A 21,967-nucleotide genomic window follows, 5' to 3' on the forward strand; every position below is an offset into this window, starting at 1 on the left:
GGCTAAGTCCCTCCCATTGCTCTATGTATCTTTCCTGAGTTGCAGTTATTACAACTGACATTCAGTTTTATTTGTTCCATAACTGAATAACTGCACTGAATGAGTGAGTGGAGAAAAGGCCACATTCCTAAATCTAGAAAAAACTTATCTCCATTATCTCAGTGGGCTAGGTACACACCATCTTGGACTGTGCCCAATACCATCTCTCCCCAAGAACTTTTCTCACATATTTTGCCAAATAAACCTCCTGACTTGGCCAGGATGTGCCCATCTTCTCTACATAAGCACAGCATTGATCGAACAGATGTCCCTTGTGATCACTGTAAAAGCCAATCTTCATTAGTTGGGGGATGAAATGACCTTGAGGCTATGGGTAGTGCCCTCACTTAGGAAGCATAAGGCAGTTACTTTTTAAGGAAGATTCACGGTACATTTTTATTGGAAATTAGAAGTTTTTCTCTCTTCCTAAAGAACAGACAACAGTGTTTCCTATAAATCTTGTGACCAAGAATTCTAAGTATTTCTACCCTTTCTATTTATTTTGCTTAGATGTGACAACTGGTAAAGTCTCATGTTTAAAACACCAAGATGCTTAATTGGAAAGATGGCATTATTCAATAGCAGGAGATGATAGTGTGTGTTTTTATTTTTTAGAGAATATTGAATCTTGGTTTATTAATTTTTAATAAGTTAATATTAATATAGGACACTCGTTCTCTTTGAATATGTTGTATGATTTCTAAGTGATCCCATAAGTGGTTAATAACCTCGTCCCAAAGCTCACCATGTTCTCAACTATGATTAATATCTCTCTGTCTTTTTCTTAATGCACCACTAACTACTGCAAAGTAAGTAGTCCTAGTGCCAAAAGCCTTTTCCATTAAGTGGAAAATACATTTACTCACTTTGTGAATTAATTAAAGCCATATGGAATTTAGAGCAGAAGATTCTAACTTATGCATTTTGGTTTAGAGAGATTTAGAAAAATATAGAGCCATTTGTGCCCAACAGGACTCCCATATGCTTTCCTATCTTAACCAATACAGAAGCAAGCGTTTCAACTTTTTCTCAGTTATCGTAATTTTCATGTGTTCCTGATTACAGTGAGATTCCAGGGTGTGTGTGATGCACCATTTCATAGCAATGAGCTATGCTGAACAGCAGCACCTGTGGAAGCAAGGGATTCTTCACTGGGTTTTCCCCTGACTCCAAAAATGTCTAGTATTTTAGAAACTTGTGGGAGTTGGGGAGAGACTGGCCACATGGGTAGTTTAGATGATGGATAACTATCCCTAACCTGCAGGAAATTATGTGCCTGTTCAACTCAACAGCTATCCCAGGCCAGACACTGTGCTTGCTCTTGGAATCCAAAGAAGCAGAGATCTGATACCCAGTCTCTAATCATCAGAAGTTCACAGGTGTGTATTAGATGGGCCCATACCTGAGAAGTTGCTCATTGCATGATTTTCAAGTGCAGGGAGAGACTATGGGGTGTTAAGCAATGCAGAGGGTCGAGGACTTTTCTCCTCTGCATATCTTTTCCTGCCCCTAGCTCAGTACCTATTTATTGAAAGCCTAATGTTGGCCAAGTGCACCTATCATGGCATGGCATTCAGTGGGGTGGCTCTGGCCCTTTCTCACTCTTTGCTCCTTTGAAGGCCAACTCCAATCCATTATGGATACCCTTGAAGGAATTTTCTGGAAGTCATTTGCCTCTAGAGGCATGGTTCCCCATCTAAAATGAAAACTTGAAAATACCTTTCATTTCTTTTCCAAAGCCTAGTATATTGGTTCTTAAACTTGAGTGTGCATCAGAAACACCTGGAGGACTTGTAAAACCATAGCTTGCTGGGCATCACACCTAGGGTTTCTAATTCAGTAGGTTTGGATTGGAATCTAAGAATTTACATTTCTAACAAGCTCCCAGGTGATGACAAGCTGGTCTGTGAACCACACTTCTAGAACCCCTGGGCCCGGATCTAGCAGTCCCAAGCACCAGAACCCCCATTGCTCCTACTCCAGCCCCTCTCAGTAATTCTGTATCAAAGATCCCCGCAAGTGTCACCACCCAAACTGCCCTACTCAAAAAGGAAAAAAGAAATATCAGCAGTAAGAGGAATTCTTTAATTCCTAGTTGCAGGAATTGTAACTCCACCTTAATAGCCAGTTTTCTGAGCACTTACTATATGCCAAATACTGTGCTATGGCTTTAAATAATAAATCAGGTAGCATATATTGAGAGCTTTTGTATGTGTTAAGCACTAGTCACTATCATTTTTAAAGATTATTGTATTTGATCATCATTATAGCTAATTTTATATGTAAGGAACTGAGTTATATAGAGTAATAACCTCCCCAAAGACATATAACTAGTAAATGTTGGAGCCAACAATATGAAACTAAGAAAATATGAATTATTTTACCTCTCAGCATGTCTTTATATCTCTATCTCCATATCCACCTAGCATCTATCAATCTATCATAATCATCTATCATCTAAATTTCATTTTATCTTCACAAGAACTTTTAAAAAATAGGCATTTTTAGCCCTGTCTGTGGACAAATCAACTGAAGCTTAGAGACATTAACAACTTACCCACAATGGCATGGGATGGGTGAGAAGCCAGGCTGGCTGACCCTGAGCGCACACTTCCAGCATTAGGTGAAGTTATATTAGCCACAGCAGATAAGGATGGTGATTGTCCCCCCAGTGCTCACTGTAAGCCAGAGCGTCTCCCAGGGGTGGCTGAAATGAAGGGGGAAAGTGGGTTTGTGGCCTCTAGGATTCATCTCACCTAAAAGGGGATGTGCCCTTATCAAAGAACTGGGACAGCTCCTCTACCAGATGGGATTGGCCAGAATTTCCCCCAAATGGCAAGAATTTGGCAGCAGGGGAGAGGGTGCATTTAGTTTGGGACCTTTGGTTCTCGGGACAAGGATGACTGCTCTGTAAGGGCTAAACTGAATCCTCATTCGGCTCTATCAGGATTCAAGGACAAAGAAAAAGCCACAGAAGCTGAGTGAGGGATCCACAGAAGCCAAAACCTGGAAGCAATGAAACCCAGAAGAGAAGGGACAGGTCAGCAGATGCTGCCATGTGCCTCGCTATGTGACAGGAGTCCAGGATCTCCAACAGCTGGTCTTCTGGGAGAAAGCATTGCCTTGATAGTGCTTTGATTTGAACATTTTCACAGCCTCAAAACTGATATGTCAGCTTATGTGAAGAAAATCCAGTTAAAGTTACATGAACGCTATGGCAATCTTTTAAGAGTTGTTACTAAGCCTCCATATGAAATTATTGAAACAGGATGGCGTGAATTCAAAATAATCATCAAAATATTTTTCACTCACCCTAATGAAAACCCTGTAACCCTGTATCACTGATTAAAGCTGTTTCAATCAGGCACTAATGCAATGCTGGGGAAAAAAGACAGTGGTTTCAGAATTCTAGGATGAAATGATATTTCAAGTTCCAACAATTATTAACAACATCTCATTCATTAACATTAGGAGGCTATAACCATGAAACAGAATTTGCAGAGCTTGAAGTGAAAACTAGAGAAAAATTAGAAGGAGCCAGAAAAAAAAAACACAGAAAAACAAGCTTTGAAGTTGCAGAGCTTAAAGAGAGATTAAAAGCAAGTCATGAAACTATAAATTGTTTAAAAAATTAAATCAGGCAACGTGAAGATGATCAGATAAAAGAGATAAACTCTTCTGAAGAGAAGTTGGTAGAAAGCTAAATTGAAAATATGGTAGACTTTAATGGTTAAACAGACTTCTTGGAATTGTCTGAGGCCCAGGCCTGCTTCCTTTCCTTGCCTTCCCTCATGGGCTTGTTGATTCCAAGACCATGTCCCAATAAATGTCCTACATGCCAATCCCCGTCTCAGAGCAGCTTTTCAGCCTTTCCCTAAAAACTGTCTCAGCTTTTAGGGGAAATGCTAGGGAATACTGTCCCCACCCGTGAATCATGCCTCTTTCCCTCATGTGCTTAAGAGCTGACAGGAAGGGGTCTAGAGAGATGGTGCCAAAGATGATGGACAAAACGAGGCTGACTGGGATCCCATCCAGGCCAGCATATTGAATTCACTTGGCATCTCCAGTGGTTTAAATCCATTTATCAGAGAGGAAATCTAAAATATCTGAAACAGAGCAGAGTAAAGCTGACTTGGGCTATAAGGAACACTTTAAAAAATAAATAGAAATGATTTGCATTTTTAAATCTGAAAGGGCTCTGGCAATAGAACTTCTTTGCTCTCTGTCCCACAAGTTTTAGATGCCACCTCACTGCGAATTGCCCAGGGTCACCAAGGCATGGGTCAGACATACCCTCGTGGCAATTTCCATGGCTGGAGTCTTGTCAAGTGTTCAGCTGCTTTCGGTTTTGCATTCACTGAAGGGATATTCTTGTGGACTTGAGGAGTATGTGCCTTTTCTAATCCAAGCCTCTTTATTATATTTTTCTCCCAATCTGGAGGTCTTTTTTTTTTGCTCTTTGTATTGTGGTCCCAGCACACATTTATGAGGGTGTTGTGGAGCCCCACCATGTTTTCATGATCTGCAGCTGAGGGTTGAAATACTTTATCTGGAACTCTTGACCTGGTGAATTTGTGATGAATACCATCTGTACAGGTGAGAGACTCCACCCCTTTGCGTACAGTTTGTAGACTGCCCAGGGGCCCCTGAACAACTGAGGGCAATATCCCTGCCACCGAGTTTGGTGAGTCTTCAGTTTTGAGGTTGTGAGAAGTAGAGAATAAACCCATGGGTCAAATAGGTCTTGAAAATGGACAGTTTTCCCCTTCAGCCCCTGTGGCTGAAGGTGTCAAGATGCTAAATGTTCAGCTGGCCCTTCCTCAGCCTAAACTCTATAACAAACACTTTCAATTTTAAATTCATGGAAAAATCTGTTCATATTGAAAGAAATCCTTGAAAGTTTTCTACCATCAAATCTAATCTACCTTCCTCCCTCCCTCCTTCCCTCCCTTTCCCTCCACACTCCTCCCTTCCTCTCCCTACCCCTCTATCACTGGCTTGCTTGCTCTTTTGCTTTCTTGCTTTTGTCAGGGCTCTGCCTTCACCAGAACTTTTAGCTAAGAAAAATATGTTTGCTGAGCCTGAATCCCTAAAGCCAGATGCCAGATCATTGAATTCTAAATTTTATATAACCATGGCAATAATCAAGGTGGAGAGCCTTACTGAAAAATAATTAGCTTTGGGGATAGAAAGCTCAACAGAAGCATAATTAAATTGGCTCCCTGTTTTGATTTTATTGAAAACACTGAGGTATATTGATCTCCTTTCCAACCAGATACTTATTCATGCAGCCCCTTGGTTAGCACAATCTTTTCCGAAGTGCTAATAGAAAAAGGAATAAACATGAGAATTCTATCCCAATGTGCTAACAGATTTGGGATAATCCCAACACTTGGAATTTCAAAATGCCTGGCCTGGGGTTCTAAACTCCTCCCAGTGGAAGGATTCAAGTCAGAGATGTTTGTCCTTTAAATATCTGATGGTTCTCCCAAGATGGAAGGGAAAATCTAAGGCATGAAGCCTATTCTGGAGGTTGCTCTTACACAAGCTTCAGGTAAACCTTGCTACCTATCCTAACCTGCCAACCCCAACTAGGGCCATTCCAGCCAATCCTAAAGAACACCTAGGGCAATATATAAGATTCCACAAGGGTTCCAGGCACTAGAGTAACTTTACAGAAACCTACAACCTCCATATGGGTCCCTGGTCCAGAGAAGTCCTGAAACCTAGCCCAGCCTCTCCAGAGCATCAGATAGTTCCATCTCCCTACCCCATATTAGTGACAGACCCTTCCAATATCAAAAGTTTAGAATTGCCTTAGCCCAAACAACCCAAAGTGAGGTATGGAAAGATCAAAGGTGATGGTGGAATTATACACAGAAGATAGGACTTAACAAATGAATATAAATGCTGAATCATTAAATTTGATATCTCATTTAGTCTCCAGTATTTAGAGCAACTAGAAGTAAAAACCTAACATTGTGAAATTGTAACCCATGTCAAAGCCTGAAATAGGTTCTACAACTAATTATGGTGCTGTGCTTGGAAATTTATACCTTTTTTGTATATATTTTATTGTTCACAAAAAAAAGAAGGAAAAAAAGTCAATTGTGATGATAAAAAAGTATTTAAGCCCTCTAAGCGTCCCATATTCTGGAGCAGCTAGAAGGAAAAATATGAGAGGACTGTATGGTAGCCCATGACAAACTCTGGGATCTGTACTGTAACCACTTGTTGAAGAGTGCTTTGAAAACTATTGCTTTTTTATTTCTTTGCTTTATATATATGTTACACTATACAATGAAAAAAAAGTTAAAAAAAAAAAAAAAGGACAGGCATGAAGTAGCAAATGACTTATTTGCCAGTTCTGTTTACAGCTCACACCTGATTCTAGCAGGAATCCAGTGTAGAAATCTTGGAGTCCTGAATGAGTCCTCACTCTAGATGTTTCTCCTAGACCTGCTCTTCTGCCCTGAGCCTTCCCAGCCTCTACCGCAAATGCGCTTGTTCATTTTCCATCACTCAGGACCACCTTCCCCCCTGTCGCACTACTGAATATGTCCCCTCCCTACTGAGTTGCCATTTGCTGGCCTGGCATTTACTTTGCATTAGGTCTTTCAAGCCCTCAGCTATCAGAAGTTCACACTTTGTTGCTTCCAGTCTCATTACCTTTCAGAAGGGGGCTCCCTGCCTAAAATATCTGTCTCCACCCTCAGGGAGTTAGCCACACCCTCTGTTTTGCTCCCACAGCAACTTTTGTTCCCTGGCCATGTTGTGTAATGGTCTGTTTATGTTTTAGCTGCTTACAGTTCTGTCTCCCCAGCCACTATTCGGCTATGAGCAACTTGAGGGCTGCGATTGTATATGGCTGGATAGAAAGCTGTTTATTTTTATGTCCATGATAAAATAGATTATCTTTAATTTTATTGTTGTTGATAGTACTGATAAAAGTGAGTTTATTTTGAGGATTTGGTTGGTTGGAGAAAATTTTCTTATTGAGCACATATCAATTTTAGAAGGCATTGTTCTGTTTTTATATGTCATAAAAGGATAAAAGTTATTAAATTATTGCTATGATGTAACTTTATTGGCTGTCCCTAGGGAGAAAGTATAATAGTGTTCCAGTATTTATCTACTGTGGAAAATTGGTCTTTTAAAAACTAAAAGCCTAGTGTAAATAAATGGCTGTGGCATAAAATTTCTTCTACTTTCAGCATGCTTTATTCGGTCTCCTTTTTATTTATGCCACAGTTACTAAATTTACATCTTAAAAAAAAACACATCTATTTGCTATCACCTTCTTTTGGCAATTGTTGACATGAAAGCTATTGATTCCAAAGAGATTTAGAGTTTAGGGTTTCTAAGAATAGAGAATAAACCAGGTAGAGCACAGGATCTATCTGTTTTTTTTTACTTTTATGTTTATCAACCTTATATTTCTATGTGCAAAGTTATAATGTACCTATGATGCAAATGTCATGCTTTTACAGATTTATATAAAAACCAGGAAGTCTGCCCTGCCATTTCCCTCTCCCCAGAGAAAATCACTTTCTCCCTTTATAGCCGATTTATTTTCGTTTGACTCTCCTATTTCTCTAAATAACATGTTTCCTAAATAATTGCTACTTCTTGATTTTTCAATTTGGGCATTTTAAATTGACTTCCCACATTGGAAAATGAGCATTTAATATCCTCCTGTTTCTCAATATTCTTATATAGTAATTCCAGTTAGACCAATATTGATGTTTACCTTATTATGGCTATGTAAATACTATTCATGGGCGAGCTTTGCAGTAAAATATAATTACTTTCCTTTCATACACTATTTTAATTCTCCTGCCATTGACTGCCTCATTTTTTGCATAGGAATTCTCAGTGTTCTATGAACTTAGCATTAAAAATTAATTAAATTCCAGACTTTCTACCCATTGTCAGAATCTCTTCTCACGTGACCCTGTTGTGCCAGGTTTTCTGTGATGTGCATTTTTCTTTTAGAAATCTCTTCCAGTGCCTTCTGATCTGTGCCACTCTGGATGGGTTGCCCCCCCACCCCATACCTGCTGCAGCATCATGATCCCAGAGAAGGTCTTTGACTCTCACCTGTGCTAGACCTCTTACGTCCTTTATTTTGGGACTTCGGCATTTGGTAAAGCACACCCTGCAGTGGCTTCCTGATAAAGTATGAAACGGGAGGTCATTTTTGAGATTCCAGATGTTTTTCCCAAATGACTGATAATTTGGTTGGGTATGGAGTTCTAGGTTGGAAATCACTTTGAAAGCATTGTTCCATTGTCCTCTTGCTTCCAGTGATGCTGTTGAGAAGTCTGAAATTGTTCCAGTTATTAGTATATGACCTGTTTTTTCCCTCTCTGTTTCCTCCCATCTCTATCTCTACCTTTCCAGCTTGTATATAGGATCTTTCTGTACCCAGGGTCCTGCATTTCTTGATAATGGGTCCTAGTGTGGGTTTTTTTTAATTTATTGTTCCATTTTCTCTATGAGTTCATTCAATTTGCAAACACACATACTTTGATTCTGAACATTTTCTTGAATTATTTCATTGATGATATTGGCCTCTCCACTTATCCTCTTCTCCCTTTTTGTAGCTCCTATTATTTTTATTTTAATTTTCTTTTCTCTCATTTTTCTATCTTATTGTCTTTTTTCTTTTTTTAGTGTACGTTCTGTAAGAATTCTTGGGAAATGTATCTCCTAACCCAGCTATTGAGGTTTTCATTTGTGCTGTAATTTTTTTTAATTTCTGAGAGAGATATTTGTCCTCTGAGTCTTCCTTTTTATAATATTCTGTTCTTGTTTCATGCTTGCAATATGTTATCTGCTGATATTAATGACAGAGGTTTAATTTTTCTGAAATTGTACCCTCCCTGCAGTCACTGCAACATTTAAATTGATTTTTTTCTGGTAGGTTGTTTTCGTCTCAATATCGTATGTTAGAGGCTTTCCTTGGAAGCCTCCTGATTCTTGATGTCTGCCCATATTTAAGAGTATGGGCTTAATTATCTAACTGGAAGTGCAAGCATTTTGTACCCGGCCAAGTTAACTAGCATCTGTCTTTGATGACTGGGGAAGAAAAACAACTACTTCCTTGTTCCTAGGGTTAGTAAGCTAACAAGACATGAGTCTTGGCTTACTGGCACTATCTTGGCCTACCCTTGGCCTACACATCTCTTTCAAGCGACAAGGAAAGACAGAAAGAATGTGGAAGACATCACTTGAAGCCTTGGATCTGACCAACTGCATCCCTTGACTTTTCCATAACTTTAACTCCTGTATCCCTGTTTTTTTCTGCTTAAATTGTTTTGATTGGGTATGTCATCCAGAGCCCAGTATAGTGCCAATGAGAATGAATGTATGAGGACAGACGCAAAAATATCATCTGCAAGTAACAATGACGATAATTTTACATTTTCTCTGAGGGGCATCTCCTCTCGCTCAAAGATCTCATTCAGTTCTGGGCTGTTTCTATGGGGAGAGGTTGTGGCAAAAATTGTTCTCTGATTTCCTATTTTCCGTTCTTTACAATTACCTCTTAAGGACATATGAATTAATGCCTCTTAGAGTTCTTCTGCTCCTAGCTTATCATCTCTTATTCATCATGTCCTTATTTTCTGGACACAACTTGATCTTTAACATTTTTAAAGATCTTGATCTTTAACATTTTTACATAACCACTTTAAAACTCGTATTTCTCACACAATTTCCAGTTATTCCTTTAGCGGGTGTGAAATAACTTCCCAATTTGAGAGGCATGTCTATTATTTTTAAAATTCTGGTTCAAGTACCTCTATGATGAATGAAAATTTAGAATACCATAATGATACTCATTTTTTTTCTTGAGCCATGCCTGAAAGTAAAATACACTTTAGCTGTTCAGCGCATCTAAAGATAGCTCTCATAAGCTTCACATTTAGGTAAAAGCAGGTTGCTTTGGAAGGAGTTGAGAATCTGTGTCTTACACTGGTGTATCCCACAGGGCCAGATACATTTTCTAGATCCATAAAAATGGACTGCAGAATAATTACTAATAGTACTTGGAAATGATTTTCCCTGTCAAAAATGCTTTTAGAGATTTGTGTAATCAATGTACTTGATTTTGAAAACATTGTAAAAATGGTACTTATCATATTTATTAGCAAATTCCATCGCACACGAGCCTGTGGGCATGCTTAGAAGATCCTAGAGCTGGAAGAAAGAGAGGTTATGTTCTACCTTAAGTGTCAGAAAAGCAAGAAATACGCTCTTATCTTAGAGTCAGAGTTGTTTCTAGGGTCAGAATTCTAAAATAAGAAACTGGGATGTATAACTACTCTGAGGGAATTCTAAAGTAGGCATCACTGAAAAGAGGCAAAGAAATTGGAGGGCCTGGAGACAAGGACCCAGGCATACCTCAGCTGGAGACCAAATGGACCTCCTAATAGTTAAGACCCCAAAGGGTAGGGAATCCATGGGTTATCCCAATTCTTTTCTTTTTAACTCTTACTGTCTCTTCTATTTTTAAGATTTCTATTTGTTCTCTCCCCCTAAAATAGACTCCAGAACTAAATATAGTCTGATTATTTTTTTCTTGAGCCTTGTGTAATTTTTAAATATCTGCTGGCTTTTCAGACAGTTTGGCCTGGAAGCAAGCACAGTTTGCAACAGAATTTGAGAAAGACTTGCTAATATCACTACAGGGAAATGGATAAGAAATGATAAATGAGCACATGTACAGATTCAATAAACTAGACAGACCTCAGTCTTAAAGTTTACATTACATTTTTGCTCAGGGATTCTGGGAAGTGTTCCTCTCCACCCCCCAAATATCCAGAAGATGGAACAATAAGATATTTCTTTAAAACCCATGCCCTCCTTTCCTCCAGCTAGTGAATGATTGTGACAGAGTGTGACCTACATAAAGCAAGGGGAAAATTCTTATTAGGAAATGAAATGTCCAAGAAGTCTGTCTGTGCTTCATCTACACCCGGGTGATTGCCCTTATTTTTCCTAGAGGTGGAAAGGCACAAGGTTTCTGGTTACATGATGTGAAGCTGCTACTCTAAGAATATGTTTCTGTGAAGTGACAGTGTGGTGGGTAGTAAAAGTGATAGCCTTGGCTGTGCTTCTAGATTTGTAAAATATAGAGTATTACATTGCATCATTCTAAGGTCTTTTCCAGCTGCAATATTTGTAGAGTAATATGGCTGTTCACCTTTGGAAATACTTCCTTCTTATTCTTTTATGTTTTGACAGGAAAAGACTTACTTTGTGAAACCCTCACTTTATGGAATATAAGTCCATCCCCTTCAAGCCCTCCATTATCCTTCTCTCCTTCCAGAGCTAGTGGGAAGGTCAAGTCGACTAAATTCTATAATTCTCAGCTCTCTTGGCTTAATGTTCTTACATAGGGTTAAGAACTCTGAACAACTATGCAGACATTCCATCATCTTGGTTTTCCAATAGGCTTTTATTTTGACCTTCAAGAGTTGAAAGAACTTGACCCTAAAACGTTGAGGATATTGTAGTAACTGTTTTCTACAGCACAAATGGTTCTCCTCAGCACAAAATTTTGATCAAAGGAAGTTCCAGTGTAACTGTGAAAGTCCTCCCAGACAGACCTCTTGACTTTCACCCTGGGATGGCATATGGGGGAAATGAGCTGAACTTATGCTTCAATGATATTAGATAGATTTCTATCAGATGCATTTTACTGAGATTAAAACTATTTCCAAGGTTCAAGTGGAAGTAGTTTATTTGACAGACTTTGCCAAGAAATGCTGGAAAAGAAATAGGGAACAATGGAATTGAAAAGAATGTTCAGATATAGACCCTCTCATCTATGGACATTTGATCTTTGATAAGGCAGTCAAGCCAACTCACCAGGGACAGAACAGTCTCTTTAATAAATGGTGCCTAGAGAACTGGATATCCATATGCAAAAGAATGAAAGAGGACCCATATCTCACACCCTATACAAAAGTTAACTCAAAATGGATCAAAGATCTAAACATCAGGTCTAAGACCATAAAACAGTTAGAGGAAAATGTAGGGAAATATCTTATAAATCTTATAATTGGAGGCGGTTTTATAGACTTTACACCTAAAGCAAGAGCACTGAAGAAAGAAAGAAAGAAGTGGGAACTCCTCAAAATTAAACACGTTTGTGCATCAAAAAACTTCAAGAAAGTAAAAAGACAGCCTATACAATGGGAGACAATATTTGGAAATGACATATCAGATAAAGGTCTAGTATCCAGAATTTATAAAGAGATTGTTCAACTCAACAACAAAAAGACAGCCAATCCAATTACAAAATGGGCAAAAGACTTGAACAGACAGCTCTCAGAAGAGGAAATAGAAATAGCCAAAAGGCACATGAAGAGATGTTCAACGTCCCTGGCCATTAGAGAAATGCAAATCAAAACCACAATGAGATATCATCTCACACCCATCAGAATGGCCATTATCAACAAAACAGAAAATGACAAGTGTTGGAGAGGATGTGTGGAGAAAGAGGCACACTTATTCACTGTTGGTGGGAATGTCAAATGGTGCAACCACTGTGGAAGGCAGTTTGGTGGTTCCTCAAAAAGTTGAATATGCAATTGCCATATGACCCAGCAATACCATTGCTAGGTATCTACTCAGAGGACATAAGGGCAAAGACACAAATGGACATTTGCACACCAACGTTTACAGCAGCATTATTTACAATTGCAAGGAGATGGAAACAGCCAAAATGTCCATCAACAGAAGAGTGGCTAAACAAACTGTGGTATATACATACGATGGAATATTATGCAGCTTTAAGACAGAATAAACTTATGAAGTATGTAACAATATGGATGGAACTTGAGAACATTATGCTAAGTGAGACTAGCCAAAAATTAAAGGACAAATACTGTATGGTCTCATTGATATGAACTGACATTAGTGAATAAACTTGGAATATGTCATTGGTAACAGAGACCATCAGGAGATAGAAATAGGGTAAGATAGTGGGTAATTGGAGCTGAGGGGATACAGACTGTGCAACAGGACTGGATACAAAAACTCAGAAATGGACAGCACAATACTACCTAACTGTAATATAATTATGTTAAAACACTGAATGAAGCTGCATGTGAGAATGATAGAGGGAGGAGGGCTGGGGACATAAATTAAATCAGAAAGAAAGATGGATGTTAAAGATTGAGACGGTATAATCTAGGAATGCCTAGAGTGTATAATAATAGTGAAATGTACAAGGTACAATTTTAAAAATGTTTTTGCATGAGGAAGAACAAAGGAATGTCATTATTGCAGGGTGCTGAAAATAGATGGTAATTAATATTTAAAATGTCACCTGTGTGAGACTAAAGCAAAAAATGTTTATTTGTTACAGAATTTATATTTTGACTAGTGCATTTCCTAATATAACTTATGTAGATAGTTTGACTTAACGCCATAAGCACTTGGAATCTCAGGTGGACATGAGATTTTGCTGGTTTGTTCAGAGTGATGCCCTGATGAATCCCAGAGTGATTCGATCAGTGAGTAGAAAAGTATCTGCAAAGCCTCCTTCGGGTAGTGGTGAGAACGGGGAGAAATTCAACTTCCCCAAGTTGAATTCTTGATATTCTCACAAGCAGTGTGGACAACCAAAGCTATAGGCTGATCCCCCAGTCTTGGGGTTTGTTCATATGAAACTTAACCCCAAAAAGGATAGGTCAAGTCTACTTAAAATTTAGGCCTAAGAGTCACCCCCAAGAGAGCCTCTTTTGTTGCTCAGATGTGCCCTCTCTCTCCAACCAACACAACGAGCAGTCTCACCACCCTACCCCTCTCTATGTGGGACTTGATTCCCAGGGGTGTGGACCTTCTTGGCAACGTGGGACAGAGATCTTGGAATCAACGGAGACTCAGCATCAAGGGATTGAGAAAACCTTCTCGACCAAAAGGGGGAAGAGGGAAATGAGACAAAGTGTCAATGGCTGAGAGATTCCAAATAGAGTCGAGAGGTTATCCTGGAGGTTATTCTTATGCATCAAGTAGATATCATCTTGTTATTCAAAATGTAATGGAGAGGCTTGAGGGAACTGCCTGAAAATGTAGAGCTGTGTTCCAGTAGCCATGTTTCTTGAGGATGATTGTATAATGATATAGCTTTCACAATGTGACTGTGTGATTGTGAAAACCTTGTGTCTGATGCTCCTTTTATCTACCTTGTCAACAAAGGAGTAGAACATATGGAATAAAAATAAATAATAGGGGGAACAAATGCTAAAATAAATTTAGTTTGAAATGCTAGTGTTCAATGAAAGCGAGGGGTAAGGGGTATGATAGGTATAATCTGTTTTTATTCTTTCCTGTGTTCATTTTATTTCTTTTTCTATTGTCTTTTTATTTCTTTTTCTGAATTAATGCAAATGATCTAAGAAATGATGAATATGCAACTAAGTGATGATATTGTGAATTACTCATTATGTATGTTGTTTTATTTTGTTTCTTTACTTCTTTTAATTAATAAATAAATTTTTAAAAAAAAGAAATAGGGAAGTAACACAGGGAAGAATAGACAGCCAGTAAAGAGTGTGTTTGTCAAATTATCCCTTAGGGAAGCTGGCCCTCTCTTCATGTGGATACTCTAGGAGCCAGTATAGAACATGGGCCTCAGGGTTATCCCACTCAAGGGATAAGAGAGCTAGGTATTTATAGCAATCCCTGTCAGTCATTGGTTGAGGGCTACTTCCAGGAATGTAAATTTTCCAGTATTTCTGGCCTGTGTGAGCATGGGCAGAGTGGGTTCCAATGACCAGAGACAGCCATTGAGCAAAGAGACATGCTGGAAGCTGGAAGTCCCTCATGTTGCAGTTTAAAAGTGAGTTCTCACCCAATGTGCACAGAGTTAATCAGTAGACATGAATTCTGAGAAGAGAAAAAGTTTATTTAGGTTCCAGGAAGATGGCAGAACAGGATAGGTCGAGTTCGCCCCTGCTCCAAGGAACAGCTAGAGAAGGGTCAAAAAAGACTGGGAGAGTGATTCTAGGGTATAAGTGACCTGGGAGGGTCTTCTATACCACATAGGGAGGCCCTGGTTGAAAAAGCAGAATTGAGAAGCAGAGAAACAGAGACCAGCCAGCCATTTCCAGATGTAGGCCCAGAGCCCTCAGGAGTGCACGGACAGGGAGATGGAGGCAAGAAGGTAAGCCAAGTTGTGTTCCTTGAACATGCTACCCTCAGGCGCACCACCCCCACCCAGTGATCCGTGACTCCCCCCACATCCCTGTGTACCTGAACCCCGTCATTGGCCCCACCACAGCTCTCTAAATACACCCCCCCACACAGACATCCTGGCCCCGTAAACCTACCCCATGCATTTGCACAAGCCTGTCCCAGCCCAACCCACCTCTCCCATGCAAGCACACAGTCTTGCCCCACCCCTCTAGAGACCCATGCACCCACGAACAGCCCCCCACCCCCCACCTCATCTTTGTCCTCTGTGCATCCAGGTTGTAGGTGCTCACCTTCATGCTTGCACCACACCTGCACCCAGCCCATGCAGTCATGCAACTCTGCTCAGCAACCCCTCCTCGAGCTCTGCATACGCACACATCAGCATCCGGGCCCCCAGGCGCGTGCCTGTGCACCCACCCACTCATGCCACAGCCCCTCGGCTCTGGCCAACACCTACCCCCAGCCCATACAGGCACAATCCCATCCCACTACCCCTGAGCTCTGTGCATGTGCAAACTAGGACCCTGCACCCCACATCCACACACAGTGACAGCCACTTCCTCCCTGCTGGGTACCCATGTGTCCATGCACAGACCTCTTGACCCCTGCACCGCATGCCCCCTGTCGCACACATGTGCACAACCTTGCCCCACCCCACGGCACAAGTGCCCTTCTCCCACATCTGGCAGGTGCTCTTGGGCACATCTGTGCCACATAGTTTCTGCCCTCCATCTCACCTCTGTACCTGCGGACCTGTGCCAGAGCCCCACCCATCATCACCCATTCGACACACGTCCTGCAACCTCTGTGACATGTGTCCTACCCCTACACATTCACACATCTGCATCCAGGCCCCCCTGGACTCCTCCCCCTGTGCAAGGATACACCCTTGGCCCAATCTCCCTGTACCCATGACCCATACACTTCACGTGCCCACCTGCATCCTGCCCATATACCAGCTCCCGTGCATCTGCTCAGTTCTTCCTTCCACCTCCCACCACACCCTACCTCTGTGTCCCCTATATCACAAACTGCTCCTGTGCGCTAAGGCCTACCTGAGATGCACTTCACCCCCAAATGTCCCACAATGCATGATCACAACATCGTGACCCATACCCCATGCTCACAGTCACCAGTGTAGAGTCTTGGACCCGTGCATATACCTGCACCACAACCCATCCCTCCCCACACCCCATGTCCTTCTCCTCACCCATCTGCAAATACCAGGCTTTAAACTTCTAAAGGAAATCAGTATCCAAAGTAACCCTATCAAGATATTCACATGCTGCGAAGACAACAGAAGCTCACTAACCATATGAAGATGCAGGCAGATACAGCCCAGTCTAAAGTCCAAATTAAAATACCAGAGGAGACACAGACTTCGGAACAAGTAATCAAAGATGTTCATATAACTTTACTAAATAAAATCAGTGGAATGGCTAATGACATAAAAGAGGTCAAGAAGACATTAGAGGAGCATAAAGAGGAATTTGAAAGGATAAATAGAAAAATAGCAGATATCAAGAGATTAAAGATGCTGTCGAGCAAATAAAAAATATACTAGAAATCATTCCATTCTACATATGCAATCAGTAATTCTTAATATCATCACATAGATGTATGATCATCATTTCTTAGTACATTTGCATCGATTTAGAAAAAGAAATAGCAAGACAACAGAAAAAGAAATAAAATGATAATATAGAGAAAAAATAAAAAAATAAAAATATATATAAAAAATAAAAAAAAACAAAAAATATACTAGAGACACACAACAGCAGATTTGAAGAAGCAGAAGAAAGGATAAGTGAACTAGAGGACAGGAAAACTGATTTTGAACACACAAAAGAGCAAATGACAAAAATGATGGAAAAATTTGAATTGAATCTCAGGGAAATGACAAAGCAAAGCACACAAATAGGAGAATCATTGGTGTCCCAGAAGGAAAAGAGCAGAGCAAAGGGCTAGGAAGACTAGTTGAGGATATAATGGGGGAAATTTCCCAACCTTTATAAAAGGCATAAATATGCAAATCAAAGAAGCCCAACAAACTCCAAATAGAATAAATTCAAATAGGCCTACCCCAAGACACTAATCAGTCTGTCAAATTTTGCAGAGAACCAGAAAATCCTGAAAGCGGCAAGAGAAAAACCATCTACAATATACAAGGTGTCATGGTCAGGTACATGTGTCAACTTGGCCAGGTGGTGGTGCACAGTTGTCTGCTCAGGCAAGCACTGGCCTGTCTGTTGCTCTGAGGACATTTCATGGATTTAAATCATGGCCATGTTGGCTACATCCACAACTGATTGCAATCAGCCAAGGGGAGTGTCTTCTGCAATAAGTGATGCTTAATCTAATCACCAGAAGGTTTTTAAGGAGAATTCAGAAGAGACAGTCACTCTTATTCCTGCTTCAGCCAGCCAGTCTCTCCTGAGAGTTTGTTAAGGATCTACATCAGAGCTGCCAGCTTAGTGGCCTGCCCTACAGACCTTGGACCCTTACGTCCCCACGGTTGTCCAGCCAGCCTCTACTGAACGTTCATTGAGGACTTTCATTGGAGCTGCCAGCTTGCAGCCTGCCCTACAGACCTTGGACTGTACATCCCCATGGTTACGTGAGACACTCTTATAAATTTTGTATTTACAGATATCTCCTCTTGATTCTGTTTCTCTAGAGAGCCTAGTTAATACACAAGGGAAACCACATAAGACTGAGTTCACACTACTCAACTGGCACCATGGTGGCAAGAAGACAGTGGTATGACATATTTAAGATCCTGAAAAAGAAAGGCTCCCAGCCAAGAATTCTGTACCCAGCCAAACTGTCCTTCAAAACTGGGAGAGAGATTAAAATTTTCACAGACAAACAAAGGCTGAGAGAATATGTCAACAAGAAACCAGTTCTACAAGAAATACAAAAGGGAGATCTGCTGGCTGAAAAAAAAAAAAGACAGGAGAGGGAAGTTTGGAGGAGGGCACAGAATTGAAGAATAACAGTAAGGGTTACCTAAAGGATAAAAAGAGAAAGAAGGAAAAGAACATATAGACCTGACAAATACAATCCAAAGAATAAGATGATGGATTCAAGAAATGCCTTTACAGTAATAACTTTGAATGTTAACGGACTAACTTTACAAATTAAAGATACTGATTGGCAGAGTGGATTAAGAAATATAATCCAGCTATATGCTGCTTACAAGAGTCTCATCTTAGACACAATGATACAAATAGATTGAAAGTGAGAGGATGGAAAAAAGATGTTCCACACAAGTTGTAACCAAAAGAAAGCAGGAGTAGCTATACTAATATCAGACAAAATAGACTTTAAATGTAAAGACATCATAAGAGACAAAGAAGGACACTATATATATAAGTAAAAGGAACAATTAACCAAGAAGAAATAACAATCATAAATTTCTATCCTCCCAATCAAGTTGCTCCAAAGTATATGAGACAGATATTGGCAAAACTGAAGAGAGTGATAGATGATTCAACAATAATAGTAGAAGAATTCAATATACCACTCTCCTCTATTGATAGAACAACCAGACAGAGCTTCAACAAGGAAATAGAGAACTTAAACAATTTTTTATACATGAATTAGACTTAACAGACATATATAGGTTGTTACATCCCCAAACACCAGGATATACATTCTTCTCTAGTGCTCATGGAACATTCTCCAGTGTTCTAGTTTGCTAACTGCCAGATTGTGATATACCAGAAATGGAATGGCTTTTAAAGGGGAAATTTATTAAGTTACAAGTTTATTTTATTTATTAAGTTTATTTATTAAGTTGCCATGAAAATATCTCAATTAAAGCAAGTCTAAAAAATGTCCAAATTAAGGTCCCAACAAAAGGTTACCTTCACTCAAGAAAGGCTGATGAAGTTTGGGGTTTCTCTCTCAACTGAAAAGGCACATGGTGAACTTGGCAACATCTGCTAGCTTTCTCTCCAGGCTTCTTGTTTCATGAAGCTCCCCCAGGGAAGTTTTCCTTCCTTATCTCCAAAGGTCTCTGACTGCATGGGCTCTTTTCTCTCATGGATCTGCTGAATCTCCTAAAATCCTTCCTTTTCTAAAAGATTCCAATAAACTAATCAAGGCCTACCTGGAATGGGTGGAGTCACATCCCCATATAATCAAAGTTAATACCCACAATTGGGTGTGTCACATCTCCGTGGAGATGATCTGATCAAAAGATTATAACCTACATTATTGAATAGGGATTAGAAGAAATGGTTGCTTCCAAAAGATTAGATAAGGATTAAAACATGGCCTGTCTAGGTTACATAATCCTTTTAAAACCAAACTGGCACATCCAGGATAGATCATATGCTGGAACACAAAACAGGTCTTTATACATTTAAAAACAATGAAATTATTCAAAGCACTTTCTCTGGTTAAAATGGAGTGATACTGGAAATCAATAACCAACAAAGAATAAGAACTTTCACAAATATATGGAGATAACACACTCTTAAACAATGAGTGGGTCAAAGAAGAAATTGCCAGAGAAATCATTAGCTATCTGGAGCTGAAGAAAAACAAGAATACAACATATCAGAATTTATGGGACATGGCAAAAGCTTTGCTGAGGGGGAAATGCGTTGGCCTAAATGATTTTTTTAAAGAAAGGAAGAAAGAGCAAAAATTGAAGACTCAATTGCCTACCTGGAGGAACTTGAGAAAGAACAGTAAACTAGTCCCAAAGCATATATAAGAAGAGAAATAACAAAGATTAAAGCAGAGTTAAAGGAATGGGAGAACAAAATAATAATAGAAAGAATCAATAAAACCAAAATTGGGTCTTTGAGAAAATCAATAAAATCAACGGGCCCCTAGCAAGGCTGACAAAGAAGAAAAGAGAGAGGGTGGAAATAAACTAAATCAAAAATGAGAGCGGGGTTGTTACCACAGATCCTGAAGAAATTAAAAAAACTTACAAGTGGATACTATAAACAACTATATGTCAACAAATTAGACAATTCAGATGAAATGGACAAAATCCTGGAAACACACAAACAAGCTACACTTACTCAAGAAGAAATAGAAGATCTCAATAAACCAATCACAAGTAAAGAGATTCAAATAGTCATCAAAAATCTTCCTACAAAGAAAAGCCCAGGACCAGATGCTTCACAGGGGAATTTTATCTAACATTCCAAAAAGAACTAACATCAATCCTGCTCAAATTTTTCCAAAAAATTGAGGGAAAAGGGGGGTTCAACACAAGAAAATCAGTTAATGTAACACAGCACATTAACAAATCAAAAAGGAAAAATCATACAATCATCTCGATTGATGCTGAAAAAGCATTCGAGAAAATTCCACATCCTTTTCTGATAAAAACAATTCAAAAGGTAGGAATCAAAGATAACTTCCTTAACATGATAAATGGCATATATGAAAAATCCATAGCAGCACTGTACTCAATGGTAAGAGGCTGAAAGCTTTCCCCTTAAGATTGGGTACAAGACAAGGATGCCTGCTGTCACCACTATTATTCAGTGTTGTACTAGAAGTTCTAGCAAGAGCAATCAGGCAGGAAAAAGAAATAAAAGGTATCCAAATTGGAAAGGAAGAATTAAAACTTTGATTATTTACAGATGACATGATGCTATACTTGAAAATCCTGAGAAATCTATAACAAAGTTACTTGAGCTAATAAATTCAGCAAGGTGGAAGGTTATAAAACTAATGTGCAAAAAAATAGTGATGTTTCTACACATAAGCAATGACCTAACTGAGGAGTTAAGGGGAAAAAATCTATTCAAAATAGCAACTAAAAGAATCTAGTGTCTATGAATGAACTTAACTTGTTCATTCACAAGTAAAGGACTTGTACACAGAGAACTACATAACATTGTTAAAAGAAATAAAAAAAGATCTAAATAGATGGAAAGGCATTCCATGCTCACAGATAGGAAAGTTAAATGTAGTTAAGATGTCACTTCTTCCTAAATTGATCCACAGATTCAATACTGTACTAATCAAAATTCCAACAACCTATTTTGAAGACTTGGAAAAGCTGGTTACCAAATTCATCTGGAAGGGAAAGGAACCCTGAATAGATAAAAGCATCCTAAAAAAGAAGAACAAAGTGGGAAGGTTAACATTTCCTGATTTAAAAACATATTATAAAGCCACAGCGTCAAAACAGCATGGTACTGGCTCAAAGATAGAAGTATTGACCAATGCAATCAAATCAAGACTGCATAAATACACCACCAAATTTATAGTAAACTGATCTTCAACAAGGTCCCCAAATCCACTGAACTGGGACACAATAGTATTTTCAATAAATGGGCATGAGAGAACTGGATATCAACAACCAGAAGAATGAAAGAGGGCTCTTACCTTACACCCTATACAAAAATGAACTCAAACTGGATCAAATGCCTAAACATAAGAACTAGTACTATAAAGCTCCTAGACAAAAATATAGGGAAATACCTTCAAGACCTAGTCATAGGAGGTAGCTTCTTAAACTTCACAACCAAAGCACAAGCACCAAAAGAAAAATTAGATAAATTGGAACACCTCAAAATCATATGCTTTTGTCCCTCAAAAGACTATGTCAAAAACGTGAAGAGGCAGCCAACTCAATGGGAGAAAATATTTGGAAATCACACATTGGATAAAGGTTTGATATCCTGTATACATAAAGAAATCATACAGGGAGAACCCACCTCCGTGGTTGGTCGTCGTC

General features: G+C 39.3%; 1 pseudogene; it reads left to right on the top strand.

The window, feature by feature from the left end:
• The first annotated feature begins 3,207 nt into the window (after positions 1-3,207).
• On the top strand, positions 3,208-3,743 carry LOC143672144 (YEATS domain-containing protein 4 pseudogene; annotated as a pseudogene).
• The last annotated feature ends 18,224 nt before the right edge of the window (positions 3,744-21,967 follow it).

The sequence above is a fragment of the Tamandua tetradactyla genome, chromosome X (assembly GCF_023851605.1).
Source record: "Tamandua tetradactyla isolate mTamTet1 chromosome X, mTamTet1.pri, whole genome shotgun sequence".
In the NCBI taxonomy this organism is placed as follows: domain Eukaryota; kingdom Metazoa; phylum Chordata; class Mammalia; order Pilosa; family Myrmecophagidae; genus Tamandua; species Tamandua tetradactyla.